The 20,639-nt window shown below is 34.9% G+C and overlaps 1 protein-coding gene across 1 annotated transcript in view; it reads right to left on the minus strand.

Moving 5' to 3' along the window:
• The window catches only part of LRP1B (LDL receptor related protein 1B), a 1,636,277-nt gene that overhangs the window by 916,716 nt on the left and 698,922 nt on the right, over positions 1–20,639 (minus strand). The window lies entirely within an intron of this gene.

Consider the following 20,639-nt stretch of genomic DNA (forward strand, 5'->3'; position numbering starts at 1 on the left):
CCCAGCACTTTGGGAGGCCGAGACGGGCGGATCACGAGGTCAGGAGATCGAGACCATCCTGGCCAACATGGTGAAACCCCGTCTCTACTAAAAAATACAAAAAACTAGCTGGGCGAGGTGGCGGGCGCCTGTAGTCCCAGCTATTCGGGAGGCTGAGGCAGGAGAATAGCATAAACCCGGGAGGCGGAGCTTGCAGTGAGCTGAGATCCGGCCACTGCACTCCAGCCTGGGCTACAGAGTGAGACTCCGTCTCAAAAAAAAAAAAAAAAAAAAAAAAAAAAAATTGAAAGATACTAGAATTAGTAAATTTAGCAAGATTTAAGAATGCAATATAAATATATCATATTTTTTGCTAGCAAATAACAACTGGGGATTAAAAAAAAATTTTAAAGTACCATTAAACATAGTATTGAAGTATGAATTAATTGTTTGAACTATGTGAAAGACCTGGAAATAATAACAATAAACATTGTGACAGACATTAAATAATGTAAGATAGGCCTTGTTTATGGGGTAGAAGGAATAATATTGTCAAGATGTCTGTTCTCTCCAAACTTATCAGTTCAATGAAATATCCACTAAAGTCTGTCACACTTTCTGTAAATACTGGGAAAATGGTTTAAGAATTCACATAGAAATTTGAAAGATCTAGAATAGCCAATAACAGCTATGGATAAACAACACAATTGGATAGATGAGAGTACCTAATTTTAAGAACTGAGATAAAGTCAAAATAGTGTGACATTGTGAAATAGATAAATCAATAGGACAGAGAAAAAATTTTAGAAATAAACCTACAGCTAAATGAATAGCTTATTTGAGGCAAAGATGCAAAGGCACTATAGTAGAGAAACAACAGCTTTTTCAACAAATGGTGCTGGAAAAATTAGACACCTATATGCAAAATATTCTTAGACTCACACCTTATATCATATACAACAATTAACTCCATACGAATCCTCTAAAAAAAGATGAATCATAAACTGAAATGTAAAGTCCCGAACTATAAAACTCCTAGAAGAAAACATAAAACAAAATATTTATAACATTTGGTTAAGCAAAGATTTATTAAATTTAACACCAACGTCACAGTCTATTGTATTCCCTTTGAAAACCGGCACAAGACAGTGATGCCCTCTCTCACCACTCCTATTCAACATAGTGTTGGAAGTTCTGGCTAGGGCAATTCAGGCAAGAGAAAGAAATCAAGGGTATTCAGTTAGGAAAAGAAGAAGTCAAATTGTCCCTGTTTGCAGATGACATGATTGTATATTTAGAAAACCCCATCGTCTTAGCCCAAAATCTCCTTAAGCTGATAAGAAACTTCAGCAAAGTCTCAGGATACAAAATTAATGTGCAAAAACCACAAGCATTCTTATACACCAGTAATAGTCAAACAGAGAGCCAAATCATGAATGAACTCCCATTCACAATAGCTTCAAGAGAATAAAATACCTAGGAAATCAACTTACAAGGGATGTAAAGGACCTTTTCAAGGAGAATTACAAACCATTGCTCAGTGAAATAAAACAAGACACAAACAAATGGAAGAACATACCATGCCCATGGATAGGAAGAATCAATATTGTGAACATGGCCATGCTGCCCAAGGTAATTTATAGATTCAATGCCATCCCCATCAAGCTACCAATGAGTTTCTTCACAGAATTGGAAAAAACTGCTTTAAAGTTCATATGGAACCAAAAAAGAGCCCGCATTTCCAAGACAATCCTAAGCCAAAAGAATAAAACTCGAGGCATCATGCTACCAAAACAGCATGGTACTGGTACCAAAACAGAGATATAGACCAATGGAACAGAACAGCGTCCTCAGAAATAATACCACACAGCTACAGCCATCTGATCTTTGACAAACCTGACAAAAACAAGAAATGGGGAAAGGATTCCCTATTTAATAAATGGTGCTGGAAAAATTGCCTAGCCATAAGTAGAAAGCTGAAACTGGATTCTTTCCTTACTCCTTTTACAAAAATTAATTCAAGATGGATTAGAGACTTAAATGTTAGGCCTAAAACCACAAAAACTCTAGAAGAAAATCTAGGTAATACCATTCAGGACATAGGCATGGGCAAGGACTTCATGTCTAAAACACGAAAAGCAATGGCAACAAAAGCCAAAATTGACAAATGGGATCTAATTAAACTAAAGAGCTTCTGCACAGCAAAAGAAACTACCATCAGAGTGAACAGGCAACCTACAGAATGGGAGAAAATTTTTGCAATCTACTCATTTGACAAAGGGCTAATATCCAGAACCTACAAAGAACTCAAACAAATTTACAAGGAAAAAACAGTCCCAACAAAAAGTGGGCAAAGAATATGAACAGTCATTTCTCAAAAGAAGACATTCATACAGCCAATGGATACATGAATAAGTGCTCATCATCACTCGCCATCAGAGAAATGCAAATCAAAACGACAATGAGACACCATCTCACACCAGTTAGAATGGCAATCATTAAAAAGGAAACAACAGGTGCTGGAGAAAATGTGGAGAAATAGAAACACTTTTACACTGTTGGTGGGATTATAAACTAGTTCAACCATTGTGGAAAACAGTGTGGCAATTCCTCAAGGATATAGAACTAGAAATACCATTTGACTCAGCCATCCCATTACTGGGTATGACCCAGCCATCCCAATACCCAAAGGATTATAAATGATGCTGCTATAAAGACACATGCACACGTATGTTTATTGTGGCACTATTCACAATAGCAAAGACTTGGAATCAACCCAAATGTCCATCAGCGACAGACTGGATTAAGAAAATGTGGCACATATACACCATGGAATACTATGCAGTCATAAAAAAAAGATGAGTTTGTGTCCTTTGTAGGGACATGGATGCAGCTGGAAGCCATCATTCTCAGCAAACTATTGCAAGAACAGAACACCGAGCACCACATATTCTCACTCAGAGGTGGAAATTGAACAATGAGATCACTTGGACACAGGAAGGGAAACGTCACACACCTGAGCCTATTGTGGGGAGGGGGTAAGGGGGAGGGACAGCATTAGGAGATATACCTAATGTAAATGACGAGTTGATGGGTGCAGCACACCAACATGGCACATGTATACATATGTAACAAACCTGCACGTTGTGCACATTTACCCTAGAACTTAAAGTATAATAATAATAAAAAAAGATAAATTAAACCTCATCAAATATTAAACTTTCCTTTTTCTAAAGACACTGTTAGGAGAATAAAACTCTAAGTCACAGATTGAGAAAAAAAAATCTTTATAAGGCTTTCATCTGATAAAGGATTTGTGTATACTCTATATAAAGAACACTCAAAACCCTCCAATAGGAAAAAAAAAAAAAAAAAAAAAACTATCCTACACAGAAAAGGGCAAAGGTCACTAAGGACAAAGGGAAAAAGATTTAAGAAAGACTTCACCAAAGGGAATATATGAATGGCAAATAAGGACATGAAAAAAAAATTCACTATAATCAGTACCTGCAGACAAATATAAAGTAAAATGATAATGAGATACAATTACATATCTATTAGAAGAGCTAGAATTTAAAAAAGATCAACTAGACCAAGTGTTGGCAAAGATGAAGGAAAACTAAAATTCTTGTATTCTACTGGTAGAAATGTTAAATGGTACAGCCACATTGGTAAATGTGTGTGTGTGTGTGTGTGTGTGTGTGTGTATTACATAACCTAGCCCTTCTACTCATATTTACCCAAGATAAAAGGAAGTTTATTTTCATGCTAATACTTGTACACAAATGATTATATCATCTTTATCTGTAATAGAAAAAATCTTGAAGATAAATGTCCATTAACAGGTGTATGAATAAACTGTGGTATATATGTACAATTAAATACTACTCAGTAAAAAAGCTTAATTATTGATAAATGCAACAACATGATGAATCTCGAACTATGCTGAGTGGAAGAAGTCAGGCAAAAGAGTGTGTGCTGTATAATTCCATTTATATAAAACTGTAGAAAACACAAGTTAATCTGTAGGAACAGAAAGCAGATCACTTCTTCCTTAAGGGGGAAGAAAAACTACATAGGGCACAAGGGAACATTTAGGGGTGATGGACAGGCTATTTTGATTGTAGTAATGGTTCCACTGAGAAACATTTCATCCATGTCTTTCAAATGTGTTGCCTATTGAATGTCAATTATATCATTATAATTTTTTAAAATCAGAGTAATACCAGAAATCTATTAATAATGTTCTTACAAAGATTAAATGATATAAATTGGGTGCTATTATGGACTGAATTGTGTTATCCCAAAATTTGAATTTGAAGCCCTCATCTGAAATAAGAATATATTTGGAGATAGGTCCTTTAATATAGAGAGAATTAAGGTTAAATGAGGTCTTAAGGGTGGGGCACTAATACAACAGAACTGGTGTCCTAAGAAGAAGGAAATATGCCAGAAATGCATACACACAGAGAAAAGGCTATATGAGGACACAGCAAGATGGCAGCTATCTGCAAGCTAAGGAGAGATGTCTTAGGGGAAACGAAACCTGCTGACACCTTGATCTTGGACTTCCACCCTTCAGAACTGTGAGAAAATTAATTTCTGTTGTGAAAGCCACCAGCCTTTGGAATTGTGTTATAGCAGACTAGCAAATTAATACAAGTGTTTTAAAAAATGCCAAAAAGCCACTAATCTGATTGGCTTATTGAGGTAAGCATGTAAATATACAATCATATATAATATACATAATTATAAATAAGCACTTATATAAATTTAATACAGGATTCAAAGATTTCCTCCGGATGAATAAATTGTATTTTTAATGTTTAACTGTGCTGACCCTTTGAGGTAGAGGGTGGAGAGTGATCAGTCTCTCTCACAGTAACTTCCAATTTAGCTGTGTGGGCAATGACTAATTGCTAGATAAGAAATTAAGAAATAGAAATGGGCACTAAGTTAATAAAATATAATTGTAAAAATGCATTAATTAAAATATCTGAAACATTTGTTATTTGGTTAACGAATACAGAAGATTTATGAGAACCTCGATTTGTATAGTAAACTTTGTTATGGTTAATCTTTGGACAAATCAGATTGGATTAATAGTTTTTAAAGCAATGTCACAATGTCATCTGTTTTTTTTTTTTATTGATCTTAGAGAAGACTGAAATATTACACAAGTATATTTTGTCTATATACAATTATTCATTTTTATGAAGCATTTATTTTGATTTTCTTAAAATGGCTTTATGTGTCAAATGAATTGTTTCCATAATATATTTAAGATACCAAGAATGCAAACACAGGTTTAACCAAATGGAATTATGATAACTTACTTCTTTTTAAAGGATTTATTCATTTGAATTTTAGATAATGCTACAAAACTTTGGACTCACTTCACTGACAAGATAGGTAAATTTTTAATCTTTCCTTTTGCCAAATTTTTATCAACAATGATTGTGTAACTCTGTATGCCAACTTAAATTTAATTACTACATCCTTAATAAACTTATGGCCCTTGTATGAATATTAAATTTAGCTAATTAGGAAGTAATCTGGACTTATAAGATAATTTCTAAGGACATTAAAACATGTAAAGAGAGAAAATGAAATAGAGTCGCCAAGAAAAGTTTTTATTTACACATTTTTGTCAATGAAACACATTTGCTGCTTTTGTAAAGCTCCAAATTGAATGGTAACATACACTTTTCTGTATGGGACAGTAGTCTCTAGATATTTGGCAATGCCCTTACAACACATAATATGTTCTTAATCATCTGTATAATCAGTGACATTATTTATAACATAGTTATATATTACATTCAAATTGAAAATTCACTATCCTCAATTCTAATTATTTACTATAATAATTTCAGCATAGCCATATATTTTATTATCAAGTAGTTTCTCCTTTTCCTCATACTTGCTCAAAAACTCACACTGTAAGTTTTAGATAAAAAACTGAGACTTTTGGAGAAACATGGAAAGAATGATAGCCTTAGTACTATACTGTGTAAGGTGCTCTAGACCACTTCCACTAGAGAGAACACACACTGATGGATATGGAGTTCTTGGTTTACATTGAGTTTGTCACCACGTGTAGACATCAGTCAGATGCAATGAAAGATCGAGCCAGGACTCCTTTAGTTCAAAGGCAGATGACTTTCATAAAGAAGACTGTTGATACAAGATCTAGCACAACAAGAACTATTTTTTCCAGGACTCAGAACAGCAAGCAAAACCTGGTGGAGGAAGACTGGTTGGTGTTCTTAATTTCTAGCCTTAGAAATCAGAAACTAACAAGAGTGATAAAAATATTTCTAGCTTTATAAAGATGAAAATAATAATACTAGGGACTTCACAAAGCCTCCAGAGAGAAGTTAACTCTGTCTTATCAGTCTAGTTTTGCTGAACCTAAAACAAGATCTTTGTGTATTAATCATCACTTCTTGTTGCACTATGTATATAATAGAGGATAAATGGAACAAAACATCAAGTTAATGACACCGAGTCAAATATCTCAAAGTAAATTTATTTGGACATATCTATGCCTTAATATTGGAATCAAAGCCCAAGGAGAAACTGGAAAAGTGAACCATTTTCTTTCTGACATGGACCTATAATATTTTAGTAAATATAAAAATATCCCTGTAAATTTTAGGAAAACAACTACTGAAAAACAATTTTGTTTTTTAACAAAAATATTTAAAAATGATTTTGCATTATTCTTTTGTATAGAAAACTGTTTTAAAAATTGTAATATGGAAATTAGTTTTCAAATGACTATTTTCTCAAACTGTCTCAAAAAACTTGACATCTTATATTTCTAATATTAGACAGAAATTTTAAAAAATCATTTAGTCTTTTACTAATGAGAAGAAGAAAATGGCATTCTGTATGTGAAAAAAATATATAATTTAAACCACTTTATCTTTCAGTAATGCAATAATTCACTATTTTGTGCATTGGATAGATACTTGTTTCAATGTAAGAATATACCAACAAAAAGGCTAATAAATGTTATATTGTGGGCCACAATATAAAATGATAGCTTTTTTTTTTTTTCTAAAATGTAGTAGAAACAACTACAGTTATTGATTCTCCTAAGGCATTGTTTACAAGGCATCAACAATCTGGTATATTATAACAATAAAAAAAAATCTATTCTTTAAAATACCCTAATTATCTTCCAAACTCCTTTAACTGCCATGTCCTGATTTCCACATTTGAGATGTGAAAGAACCTTGACACCTTCTCAGTAGATGCTGTCTCATTACAGGCCTCTGAATGTTGAGAAGAGGTTGCCATGTTGACAGCTGTTCTAGACTCTTAGACAAAACACTAATGACTGGGCTTATTCCAGCAGTTCAATTTCTAACTTGTTTGCAACATCGGCTTCAGTTTTAGTTCTTGAGCCCCTATAGCCACTTACAGACAAAAACTTCCGGGTTGCTACCATTGTGAAAGGTGCTTTCTTCCCTAAGTTTCAGCATAAATAACTCATTGATACTACCACCTTTAACAACTACTCTTTACATTTTATAGTACCAATACCAGAAAATTATGGTATCTGCCTAGGATGTTGTTAAGATATAGAGAAAGTAGATGACAATAGAACACGATTGAAAGTGGTGATCAGAAAAAATACAGTTATTTTGTATTAATATTCCAGTGAGTTGAAGCTTCAATGAACCTGTTCTCATCTACTATCTTATCTTCAAATCTACCTTGCGAAATAGTTAAGACAGGGATTAATCATAGCATTTAGAAGTGAAGAAGTGAAAATAATCATCACAGGAGTGTGTTCGTAACATTCTGGCTTCTCCTTCTACATTTTACTTATAAAGAAATTGATGAGCAGAGAGAGATTAGTGACTGATAAAGCCAAGAACAGAGCTAATCAGTACATTCATCAATGTTGCGCCTCGAAGCTCCCCAAGTTTGAATGGGTGAACTGGCAACAGATTGACAAATCAGATTGACAAAGTGTCTGATTGTTTTTGTTTGTTTGTTTGAGATGGAATCTTGCTCTGTTGTCGCCCGGGCTGGAGTTCAATGGCGCGATCTCCGCTCACTGCAACCTCTCTCTGCCTTCCGGGTTCAAGTGATTCTCCTGCCTCAGCCTCCGTAGTAACTGGGATTACAGGCACCCGCTACCACGCCCGGCTAATTTTTTTGTATTTTTAGTAGAGACGGGGATTCACCGTGTTGGCCAGGATGGTCTCAATCTCCTGACGTCGTGATCCGCCCGCCTGGGCCTCCCAAAGTGCTGGGATTACAGGCCTGAGCCACCGCACGCAGCGACTGTCTGATTCTTTAGCCCTTAACCGGGACGTTTCTCTGTATCTTTGCATGACTGAGTTAGTCCTGTTTATATAGGGATAGCATTAAGTGTCATGACTTTAAAGAAGCCTCCTTGGACCATAGATTTACTTCCTCCCTGTAGGTGTAATCTTATTATCCCCTACCCTGTTTGATTTTTCTTTGCTTACTTAGTACATCATTATCTGAAATAATCTTGTTAATTATTTATTGGCTTTTTATCTTAATACCTCATGAAGACAGAGATGTTATTGGAGTTGTATACTGATAAATTCCAGTATCTTGAGCAGTGTCTGGAACATCCTATTTTTCAAACAAATAGTTTCTAAGCAAGTGTCCTGAGGTTTGGTGCCATCCCATTCCCTTCTCATTCATCAGAACTGCCTTTTCTCACTTGATACACAAGGTCAAATAAACCATTAGAGCAGAAAATTCAACTCTCAACCTCTTGAGCTCTATCTCTCCCAATCTTCCCACATTGTCTCATTTCTCCACGACAGAGGTGACATCAGAATTTATCTGTAAAGAGCTTTCCTAATTTTTTTTTTTCAGGGGATCAAAATAAAATCAGAAGTTAAATGACTTGGTTTGGGGTTACACAGTAAGTAATTGCAGGAGTCTAAACAGAACCAGGTCTTTTGCCTTCTCTTTCTTTCAGATTGCAGTTATTTAATGCCATGAGGGAAAAGCATCCCTAGTGAGTGATTGGGTAGGATATAAACCTCTGAAGAAGAGACTGAGGGTTTTATATTGCTCTCTGCTATCACACAGGTCTTCATTATTCTGACACTCTGAAGTAAGATATTCAGATCCAGCTAAAAGGTAATTTTTGACCTGTCTAGTCTCATTTTTATGGAGGAGAAAAGAAAGAAATTCAACCTTACCTTAGAGTTAATAGTATTTTAGACTTGTCCCTAGATATTTAGATGAAAGGTTTCATTTCCATTTTACAGATAAGTAAATCAAGATGCAATGTATTTAAGTAACTAACTTACCCTATATCACATAACCAATAAGTTATAGCCAGGATTTGAACCAAGTTAGTGTTGAAATATGAAAATATAACTCATAGACGTGAAATGAAACTGACATATCCACAAAATAAGAGTAAACTTGATCATTTCATGCAGATGAGCACTTTCTATCCTCAAGAAAAATTTTAGCATCTCTCATTGTTCCTTTCATTCAATACCTTTTATTATCAGGAATTCTACTTTATATCTAAGTTAAATCTCTCTAGTTACAGTTAAAATCTATTGCTTCTCATTTGAATGAGTAACAGCTGGTCACTTTATAACCATATACTTCATGACCCTTCAGATGCTAGAAGATCATTATTAAGTCACCCTTCAGCTTTCTATGATGCAACAGGCCCTATAAAAGTACCATCAGGAACAAAAATTATTAGAAGCACCACAAGGCACCATCATTAAAGTCACCATCTGGCATAACTGGAAATGTCAGCAAATAGGGAGTGCATATTGATGGGCATACTACTGTTTATGCCTTTTAACTGGTCAGTAATGTTAATTATAATTACATCTTCATTGTAGGATTTTATAGCTTGTATGGATAAATGAACATGCACACGATTAACTAACTACAGACTAAATGGAAAATGGTTCTCAGGCTAATGTTTTCAAAAGCTATTAGTACTCTTTTTGTTGACTAATATCTCCAAAATCATTGAGTGCTCAGCAAACAGACAAATTGGCTCTATCTTGAAAGAGAACCCAAGCTCTTTTCTAACTTATACTATGTAAGTAATTTCTTTAACTGTTAAAAATTTAAGAAATTTTTTTTACTTTCAGAATTTTACTGTGACTGTTTTAATGTGGACAATATTAGATTTGCATAAACTAATGAATGCTAATAATGCCTGTCAATCTCTATTAGTTTAGTCTAAAAAGTTTTGCTATTAAAATTACTTATAATTATAAGCAAATAATATTTAATAACTTTGAAAATATATCGTTTGTAAATTTAGCCTACCTTGAGTTTAGAGTTAAGATATTATATCACAGAACTTGAATTATACTATATAAAAGTGTACACTGTATACTTCTCTAAAAAGTTTATCACAGAAATGATATTCTTATATTTCATTCATATATTTAGATTACATTGCATATACTATTGTAATAAACTACTTTTTAAGGAACTTAAAGTTCTATGGAGTAAATGCAATGTAACATAACAGTGTTGGTGTGCTAGTATACCTGTCATAAAATACTGTTTTTCCTTTCAAAATTTTATTTTTCAATTAAACTATTTTTTTTTTTTTTTTTTTTTGCTCTTGTTGCGCAGGCTGGAGTACAATGGCACAATCTCAGCTCAATGCAACCTCTACCTCCCTGGTTCAAGTGATTCTCCTGCCTCAGACTCCCAAGTAGCTGGGATTATAGGCACATACCACCACACCCAGCTAATTTTATATTTTTAGCAGAGACCGGGTTTCATCGTGTCAGTCAGGCTGGTCTCAAACTCCTGACCTCAAGTGATCCACCCATCTTGGCCTCTCGAAGTGCTGGGATTACAGGAATGAGCCACCGTGCCACGCCCAGCCAGAATTGGTTTTTAGGTTCTATGATATTTAAAATATGTCTTCTACAAGGTTTTAGTGTTATTTCACCTTTTTCTTTTTTTCTTTTCTTTTCTTTTTTTTTTTTTTTTTTTTTTTTTTTTGAGGTGGAGTCTCACTGTTTTGCCCAGGCTAGAGTGTAATGGTACAATCTCAGCTCACCACAACCTCCACCTCCTAGGTTCAAGCAATTCTCCTGCCTCAGCCTCCGGAGTAGCTGGGCTTACAGGCATATGCCAGCATGCCCAGCTAATTTTTGTATTTTTAGTAGAGACAGGATTTTGCCATGGTGGCCAGGCTGGTCTTGAACCCCTGACCTCAAGTGATCTGCCCATCTCAGCCCCCAAAGTGCTGGGATCGCAGGCATAAGGCACGTTATTTCATCTTCTTAGTTTACTCTTAGCACCTATTAGTCTTCATGTTTCCTCCCATGCCTGGTTGACTCTCCTTCCTTGGTAGTATTCAAAGATTTTACTTACATTCACATTATTTCACATTTCTTTCTAATATGTTTGGAGGGAAATCTGTTTTCTTAAATACAGTGAAGCACATTATATTGAAATAATTAGTGGAAAACAGTTTTTAATACAAATGTATATTACCAGGTCGTGCGCTCTATTTATAAAGATTAAGTGGCAATTTTTCAGTTCTCCACAAAAATGTTAAAATGTAGCAAGCTATAAATGAGATTCTCTATTTCTTACTTCACAAATGTATTAAGGGAGTGATTAGGAATATGTAGAATATTACTGCTTTATTGAAGGGTAAGTGATAACTATAGATAAGAGAATATAAACACACATATATAGGGTTGTCTCTACATATAACATGTACATGTGTTTGATTTCAGGCGATTTTTGTCCTCCATTCTCTTGGCATCAATATGATATTAAAGTATAGAAGATTCTTTTCCCATCAATTATGATGGCTGTTCCTCTCCATTTTCCTGCTATTTTTTTACTTTAAGAGGACTGGGATTACTATGATCCACTTGAAGATGAAAACAATAACAAGTAAAAAGAAGAGCTGTGCTGGTTTGTCTCTATTTTCCAGCCTCTATTCCCGCCACCACCACCATTGTTACAAGAAAGATCCTTTGTTCTGTTGTGTTCTTTGCCCCAGGAAGCTGATCCCTGTGGATTACACACCTGAGCATCCTCCTACTAGCTTCTGGTTAAATTCAGCTAGTGAAGATCAAGAATGATCAGAGGACTGAAAGAAAGAGACTGAGGTTTTTATTCTCCCCTCCATTTCTGCTCTGGGTCATATTTTCTAGTGCATGCTGCATTCCCCTAGGATTATAGCACTTTTTAGGTTGTTCCATGTCTCACTGGGCTCTGGTAGAGAAATTTTCTCCTCTTGCCCTTTAGGCTTAGGAGTGGCAAGGGCTTCCTATGGTTTCTAGGATCTTCAGTACCTCAACATCCTTTACTGGTTCCTTTGAATTCCCTCACACCTTTGAAAGCAGTCTCTATTGAATTCTTAAACCACATGAGGTTCCTGTGAGAGCCCTGATACAAGAGCTGATTTTTGAGGAATAAAAACTATTTTCTTATTCTTTATAGTCCAACCATAGAGTGGTAGGAAACCTTGTGTTACAAAATTTGTTTATATTCATGTTCACAGTTTTATATATTAACATTATTCAAAAGTAAAATACATATTAACAAACAGCATTTTTTTTTAAATAAAAAAAATCTCAGGAATTTAATGTCAGGCACTCCTGCTAATTTCAGCATGACTTGGGGAATTTGTAACCCAGTGTTTTCCATTTACTTTAAAAAATCAATTTTGTGTCTATCCATAGTTGAAAGTACATTTTATTGAGATTTCGATTTGAGGCATGTTTTTATAGCCTACTATTAGAAGAGGCATTTACCTTGCTATGCCAAATAATGTCAAATGATCCTATGGAGATAATATTTTGAAGTGCAGTCACACACCACATAATAACATTTTAGCCAATGATAAACCGCATATACAACAGTGGTCCTTTTCTTTTACCTTTTCTATGTTTAGATACACAAATGCTTTTCATTGTGTTATAACTGTCTACAGCACTCAATACAGTAACATGCTGTGCAAGTTTATATACTAAAAGCAATAATTTATGTCATATAGTCTAGGTATGGAAATGGCTACACCACTAAGTTAGTGTAAGTACACTCTATGATGCTCACAGAAGGACAAACTCATTTAATGATGCATTTCTTAGAATGTGTCCCTGTCATTAAGCATGCATGACTGTAGTTGCTTTCTTGGCAATATCTACTCAGGAATAGTTTCAGTTCTAGTAACAGTTGTGAATTGGACCTTACGGTTTCAGAGATATACTCCAGAGTAATACCTGTCTGTGTACTAAGATATAATCTAGTGTCCAAGGAAGTCAATCTAATTCAGATACATACTGATCCATATGCCTGAGGTTCCTAAACTTGTCACTTTTAATAATCACAAATAACTCGAAAATCCAAAGTAGCTGTGTAGATAGGCAATCATCAATTTATGCAGCTGTACCTCCCAAGAATCCTGGGGTATTAATCTATAGGAGGAAAGACAATTTGTTGGTGGAAAGCATCCCTGGCCTTAGGAGAAACCACTTGGAGAGAACTTATACTGTTTCCTCTGTTCTGGGGCTGGGAGTACCAGCATGATGGTAATCCATTGGGCTCCCAGTATTGAACTGAAAGGCAAGTCTGGTATTCATGACGATAAAGAGGTATCTATAATGCCAAGCGGAGGAAAAGTGTCCCTGTGCATGAAATACCATTATCTTAGATTCAAGTGATGAACGTTTCAGTGGAACAATATTAGAAATGACTATTACATAAGTTCCAAAGTAGAGAAGAAAAGTAGACTGACTCTTAAAGAAATAATACAAGGAGGCTGGGTGTGGTGGCTCATGCCTGTAATTCCAGCACTTTGGGCAGCCGAGGCAGGCAGATCACTTGAGGTTGAGAGTTTAAGACCAGACTGGCCAACGTAGTGAAACCCCGTCTCTATTAAAAATACAAAAAAGTTAGCTGGGCATGGTGGTGGCACATGCCTGTACTCCCAGCTACTCGGGAGGCTGAGGCAGGAAGATCACTTAAACCTGGGAGGCAGAAGTTGCAGTGAGCTGAGATCGCACCATTGCACTCCAGCCTGGAGGACAGAGAGAGACACTGTCTCAAAAAAAAGTGAAGAATTCCTGAGAAGTGGAAAGGATTTTCAAGAGAAATGTAACTTGCTTGGAACACAGCATTTTTTGTTGCTAGGTCTCAGAATAACAAGGTTTTTTGTTTTGTTTTGTTTTCCTGGTAGTGGTGGTGTTTTGTGTTACTATTGTTAGGCTATGGTATTCATTCTACAAGTCTTCCTTCCTCTGACCATTATGGCCTGAGAAACCACCATTACCTATGAGATCTAAATTTCTCTAGATTCTGGTAGCCAGTTGACATTAAGAAGACTATGTGAATAGTCGTAATTAACATTTTACAAGCCTAATAACCTTTGCACCCACCTGCATAAAGCAGAACTTAATCTTCTCAATGGTTTTCTTTTATTTCAAATGAGAGAAGGTGATAGAGTATGGGGGACATCTTATAGCATAAACAGCTTTCTCTTGTATTTCTAGTCTACAGCTCCTTTATAGCACTACCTTGATCCACTTGAGATTGTTTATGTCCTCCTTGAACATGGCAAACCCCTGCCTGAGGGACTAGTCTCGATGTTGCCCAAACTACCAAGGAAGAAGGAGGCCTGAGACACTGCATCGGCTTCAGTCTTTGCTTCCCAAGACAATTCAGAATTAGTTACAACATGATGAGAATTCTATACTTTAGGAAAGAACAGGTTTGCAGCAGGCCTGCAACCTTCAGGAAAGAACAAAGGCAAGTGACCATCTTAAAAAAAAAAAAAAAGAGTTGGGATTTAAAAGCAGTCTGTCAAAGTAGTATCTGTGCTATGTATAGGCAAGATTCTCCAAAACAAATTTCTCCTTTCCTTCTGCAAATAAATCCCTGGAGGCCAATTGAAATAAATTGGTAGACTAGTGTCTCTCACAAATCTATTTAGAGAGGTTTTTTGAATAGTTGGAAGATGCTTGCAAAGAATAGCATGGGCACCAGGAACTTGAGGACTGGATGGGTGTGAGGTTGTAAGGGTGCGAGGGAGGAGCAGCGGTGCTTATGAAGTGGGCCATGTCACCCAGTTCCACTGAACAGGCATCAGGCAGGAGCTTAAGGATCTACTGAACTGTTTTCCTAAGGGACACAGACAATGACACCAATAGGTGGATGAGAACAAACAAAACAATGAATTGTCAAATTACAGACACATTTGTCAGTGCTGCTAACCAGTATCAAAGTTTACTAGTAAGTTCAAAGATACACTGTTTGTTCTGATCTGCTCGCTTAGTATTTGTTGAGAAAATAACTATATTTTAGCAGGAAAAAAAAATCTGATCAGTTTTCTGCTGTATTTCCTCAGATCACAAAACTTTCTCTATATTTTGCTTCTTTTTCCCATTTCTATTTCTACTACTCAAAGTGTTTCCTTTCACTCTATTTGGTCATTAATCAACTTTGTCCATCTATATGTGTAAGAATTGTCTGGATTTTTGGATTGGAGAAAGTACACAACAATTTATAAGTCCAATTCATATTTCTTTGCTATGAGAAAGTTACACAACTTGAATCACATGAAGTACAACTGAATTCCTAATGCAGCATTTTTTCATGTGAAAAAAAAGGAATGAATTCTTCCACCTCCCAAATCCCTGTTGCTAGTCTTGTGATTGCCAAAAGCCTCAAGTGACTTCACTAATGGAAGTCTCAAGGCTCTTCTTCCTGCTCCTTAGCTCAATTAGTGTTAACCTTTGCCTTCCTACAGTGAAATACACTTATTTCTGGTCCACACATTATGTAAATAACTTCTCTTCATTTCCAGATGGCCTTGATATTGTCATGCTGTGTGTGTGTGTGTGTGTGTGTGTGTGTGTGTGTGTGTGTGTTTTGCCATGCTATTTTAACCTTTATAATCAAAGAGGGTAACAAATATTTATATGCATCAGTCATTAAGTAATTCATAGATTTGATATTTAGGTACTATTTTAGCAGTAGAGATATAGTGGTAAAGTACAATTCACACTATCAAGGCATTTACAATATGCATATCAGACAGAATAGGCAGATTTATGTTGCAGTAACAAAGAACTTCAAATTATCACTGCCTTAAAATAATGGTTTATTTCTAGCCAACGCTATGTGGAGGAATGGAAGATCTCATTGTAGTAATGTAGGGTCTTATGGAGATGGTTGTTCTATTTCAATGCATGCTTTCATAATCATTTAGACAGGAAAAAGGAATGCAGTAAATCATACACTGGCTCTAGAATCCTCTGCTTAGAAGTGATACAGTCTACTACTTCTCGTATTTCATTGGCCAAGAAAAGCCATGCCTGTATATCTAATATCCGAGAAAGCAGGACTTCCTAATGAACTTAGGAATACAACATTAACTCATCAATATCATATTTTTAACTACCTGTATCACACTATTGAAACATCAGCTGATACTACAACTATAATGTAGTATTCTATTTAAATGTCCTGTTCATAACTTATAAACATGGTTAAGACACAATTGCTTCTTTTATTTTCTTTACTTTTTGGAGCTGTACATCACCCAGGTGACACAATTTTGTTCTTTTTCAGTTCTGTGACTTGATCACTCAATAACAACAAACTATAGTCCTGCCATATATGCTGGGGATCCCAGTCTCCAGCTAGTATTAGATCAATATCTTTTTTATCCTTTTCCTGGTTATACAACCAAGCTTGATGTCTAGACTCAGCATTTCTGTGGACAACTAAGTTTTTTCCATTTCTAACGTCTGCAATCAGGACAAAATCCAGATAGTGTTCTTGCTCAAACAAGCATTAAGACAAACTAAACATGGAGAAAAATCATTTTGGCTAAGTTTAGGGAAGGTTAGACCTATGGCAAGATGTCACTTTAATACTGACACAAATATAAGAAAAATAATTTAATATTTAATAATATTTAATATATTGCTTTTTCAGTTTATAATTCTGCATTGGAGAAAGATAAGAATAAATGTTGATCTGTCTGAATGTATAACATGTAAGAAAGGATCTAATTGGGTCATAATGAAGCCATTTGCTCACTTCCGTAAATTATTTCTTCTTATTTTTTTAAGCAGCAGCATAGTATAGGAGGAGAAACCTGAGTTAATCAAATAGACACACAATTTACTAACCATGCAAACTATTTAAGATTCAGGTTTCCTTGTCTTTAGAGTACAAATAATAATAGGTAACTCACAGAACTATAGTGAAAATGTTTGTAAAACACTTTGCACAGTATTTCAGAACAATAACTAGGTTTCCAAAATTCTTGCTCTTTTATTTTGTCTAAACTGAAGTAACTGTGAAGTTTTGAGAAGAGTTAATAAGTAATGTATCTGGAAATGGAAACAAAATACATTTGCATACATTAAATTTGTAGATTTCTTCCATTTAACTTATACTACCAGGCATTTCAGTGATCTCTTCGTATATTTGTTTCCTACCAGGATGTAAATTTTTAGAAGGAATAAATTATTCCAAATGAACAACTCCACCTTCTTCCCTAACAAATGACAAATATCCTGGGTGAGCAATGTAAACATGGCCAGTAAATAGAAAACAGGAACAGAATGAAAGACATCTTGCTAGATTCCCAATAATTGTCCATGAGAATGTATGCACTCCGGCTCAGAGAGGAAATACAAACACCAGGGATTTTGCAGATGAGCCAGGCTGAGGTTTTATCAATTTCTTTGCTAAACAATAATATATGCTATTACATGTAATAATAGCATATATGATTATATAATAGCAATAGTTGTTACTATTCTAATAGTTTCCTTCTCAAATCTTTTATTATCACATTATTTTTAATGAATGAAGTGGTTAAATTCTTTTCTGTGTATGGGCAAAGTACATTTTTACATGTCTTTTGTGTACTAATATCAACACCTACACTTTCCAAAATTTTATTATTTTTAGTATTGTCCTTGTCATGTTAGAATTTAATGTTTTCTTTGTAGAATCTAAAACTCAGGAAGTGAAGGTTCACTTTGTTTACTCTTATATAGTACTTTTTCTAATTTTTACCCAAATCTTTTAAGATTTTTGATCTACAAAAGATGGTGATATGAAATCTTACCCATTCTTTAAGAACCACCTTAAATACTATCATGAAGCTGAGTACAATTTACATGGTGGCAAAAGATCTACACTTAGTTAAATTTGCAGATTTCTTCTATTTAACTTATACTACCAGACATTTCAGTGATTTCTTTGTATATTTGTTTCCTACAAGGATGTAAAATTTTAGAAGGCGTGTGTGTGTGTGTGTGTGTATAGTTTTACATATCTATTTCTCACATAGCGCAGCAAACTCCCCTGTACATTTTTGTTAAATGAGTACAATCTTGAGCATGTGGGAGTTAGGAAATATCTTCAAGATGCTGTTTGGATTGTCTTAATCCTAGGATTTGAGACTAATTGGTAAACACAAGAAATAAGGATTCCTGTTTAAATATATAGGGAAAACAAGATGGGAAGCAAGAAGGAAGTAAAAAGTACCGGAAGCTTCTTTAGGGTGGAAGAGTGTAATCAAGGAAAGGAGGATATCTGCCACTCATTTTAACGATTAACTACTGTTACTTGCTGGTCCCATCAGTCTTCTTCTCCGAGAATAGCAAAACAGAAAAGGTAGAAATAAATACAATTACGTTGCAGAGATAAGCCAGAATGGAAATGAGGAGAGAGGTCTGCTATGTTAGATATGAGATACCTTGGGCATATAAACTGATGGTTTTATTTATTTTCTCTTTTGTTCACTTGTTCAGTTCAATAGATTATAAGCTAATAGGACTAAAAAAACTATAGTTTAAAGCATAAAGTTGAATGTGTTTGTAACTCTGTTACTGACACCGTAGAATTTCTCATGCAAGTCAACAATAAACATCTCACATCTTGAATTTTGAACCAGAAATCATCTTTTGAAATTGGTAAATGTTTATGTAACACTGAAGCTGGAACACACTTTTAAATATTACTTTCTATTAAATCCTTTATTCTTATTTTACTCTTCCAATAGTTTTCACAATATCTCCCTGTAATTATTGAGTCTATCCTAAAAAATTAAAATGCAGTTTATTATATTTTCCCTTAGAGAAGAAATCACGATGTCACAGCTTCAAATTTTTCATCTCTCTGTGGGCTAATTTCTCCTCAGTTTTCTTTTCAAGCAATCAGAAATTAAAGACATTTGAGAATACTCTTTAGGGAGAATAATGGCTATACTGATTATTATATACCTTTAAAAGCTTATTTTATCAGAATGTTTTCTAGATTTTTTTTTCATTTATGCATTCGGATGTTCAACAATGAAGTTCAACTCTTCATTATTATCTGGAAATCCACTCCAGAATCATCCTCTAATTCTGAATTTTCACTAATTGTTATCTGTTACAACTTCTGCATGACTCTAAAAATTCATTTCACTTTGTCCCTACAGCTACTGCTTTAGTTCAGTATTGCATACATCTTTCTTGTGTTATTTTAGTTACCTTCTTACTCGTTTCTAGTTTTCTGTTTTCTCCTCTCAATAATCAGGAAAAGAGTTCAGTACAGCCAGTGAAAAATATTTTCTAGGGCTCCCAGAATTAAATAATATTACTATCCTATTACAATAAATGATCTGGGCCAGGCGCGGTGGCTCAAGCCTGTAATCCCAGCACTTTGGGAGGCCGAGACGGGCGGATCACGAGGTCAGGAGATCGAGACCATCCTGGCTAACACGGTGAAACCCCGTCTCTACTAAAAATACAAAAAATTAGCCGGGCGAGGTGGTAGGCGCCTGTGGTCCCAGCTACTCGGGAGGCTGAGGCAGGAGAATGGCGTGAACCTGGGAGGCGGAGGTTGCAGTGAGCTGAGATCCAGCCACTGCACTCCAGCCTGGGCGACAGAGCAAGACTCCGTCTCAAAAAAACAAACAAACAAACAAACAAATAAATGATCTGATTATTACTTTGCCAGTAGCAGTAAAAATAAAACAAAAGTAGTTTACAGAATATTACTAAGGAGTATAAAAATTCATAGGAAAATGAAATTCGTTGCCAGATTTTTAGACATACAGGGAATAATATAATCTGACCACTTGTTAGAGTAGAAACACAGTTTTTGGCCTCTAATTAAAGACATTTTTCCCCCTAACTCTCTGAGAAACAAATATCTTACCTAATAACCTTATTTGGAAAATATATACATTAGTAATAAAAATAAATTTACTGTTTAAAAAGTTTTAATTTTTACTGGAAGTTTACCCTTTTTAAATAATTCACATGATAATAATACTTTATATTTATATATGATTTTGCATACTTATATTTTCTTATGTGATAATCAAAATAGCCTTATTGGTAAGTACATGAAATATATTATTTTTTCTGGAAAGGGGCTGAACAAAGGGGTATACTTCTAATTCCCATTTCTATTTTATTTTTTCTTTTTATTATTATTTTTTATTTTAAGTTCCAGGATACATGTGTAGAACATGCAGGTTTGTTACATAGGTGTATATGTGCCATGGTGGTTTGCTGCGCCTATCAACCAAAACACATATCCTTCTATACTTTTGATTTTTTATACATCAAGAACTCGCATTTTCTGAAATCCTAAGGAAAAATCGGATTTTGCAGTCG

This window comes from Piliocolobus tephrosceles, chromosome 11 (genome assembly GCF_002776525.5).
Source record: "Piliocolobus tephrosceles isolate RC106 chromosome 11, ASM277652v3, whole genome shotgun sequence".
Classification (NCBI taxonomy): domain Eukaryota; kingdom Metazoa; phylum Chordata; class Mammalia; order Primates; family Cercopithecidae; genus Piliocolobus; species Piliocolobus tephrosceles.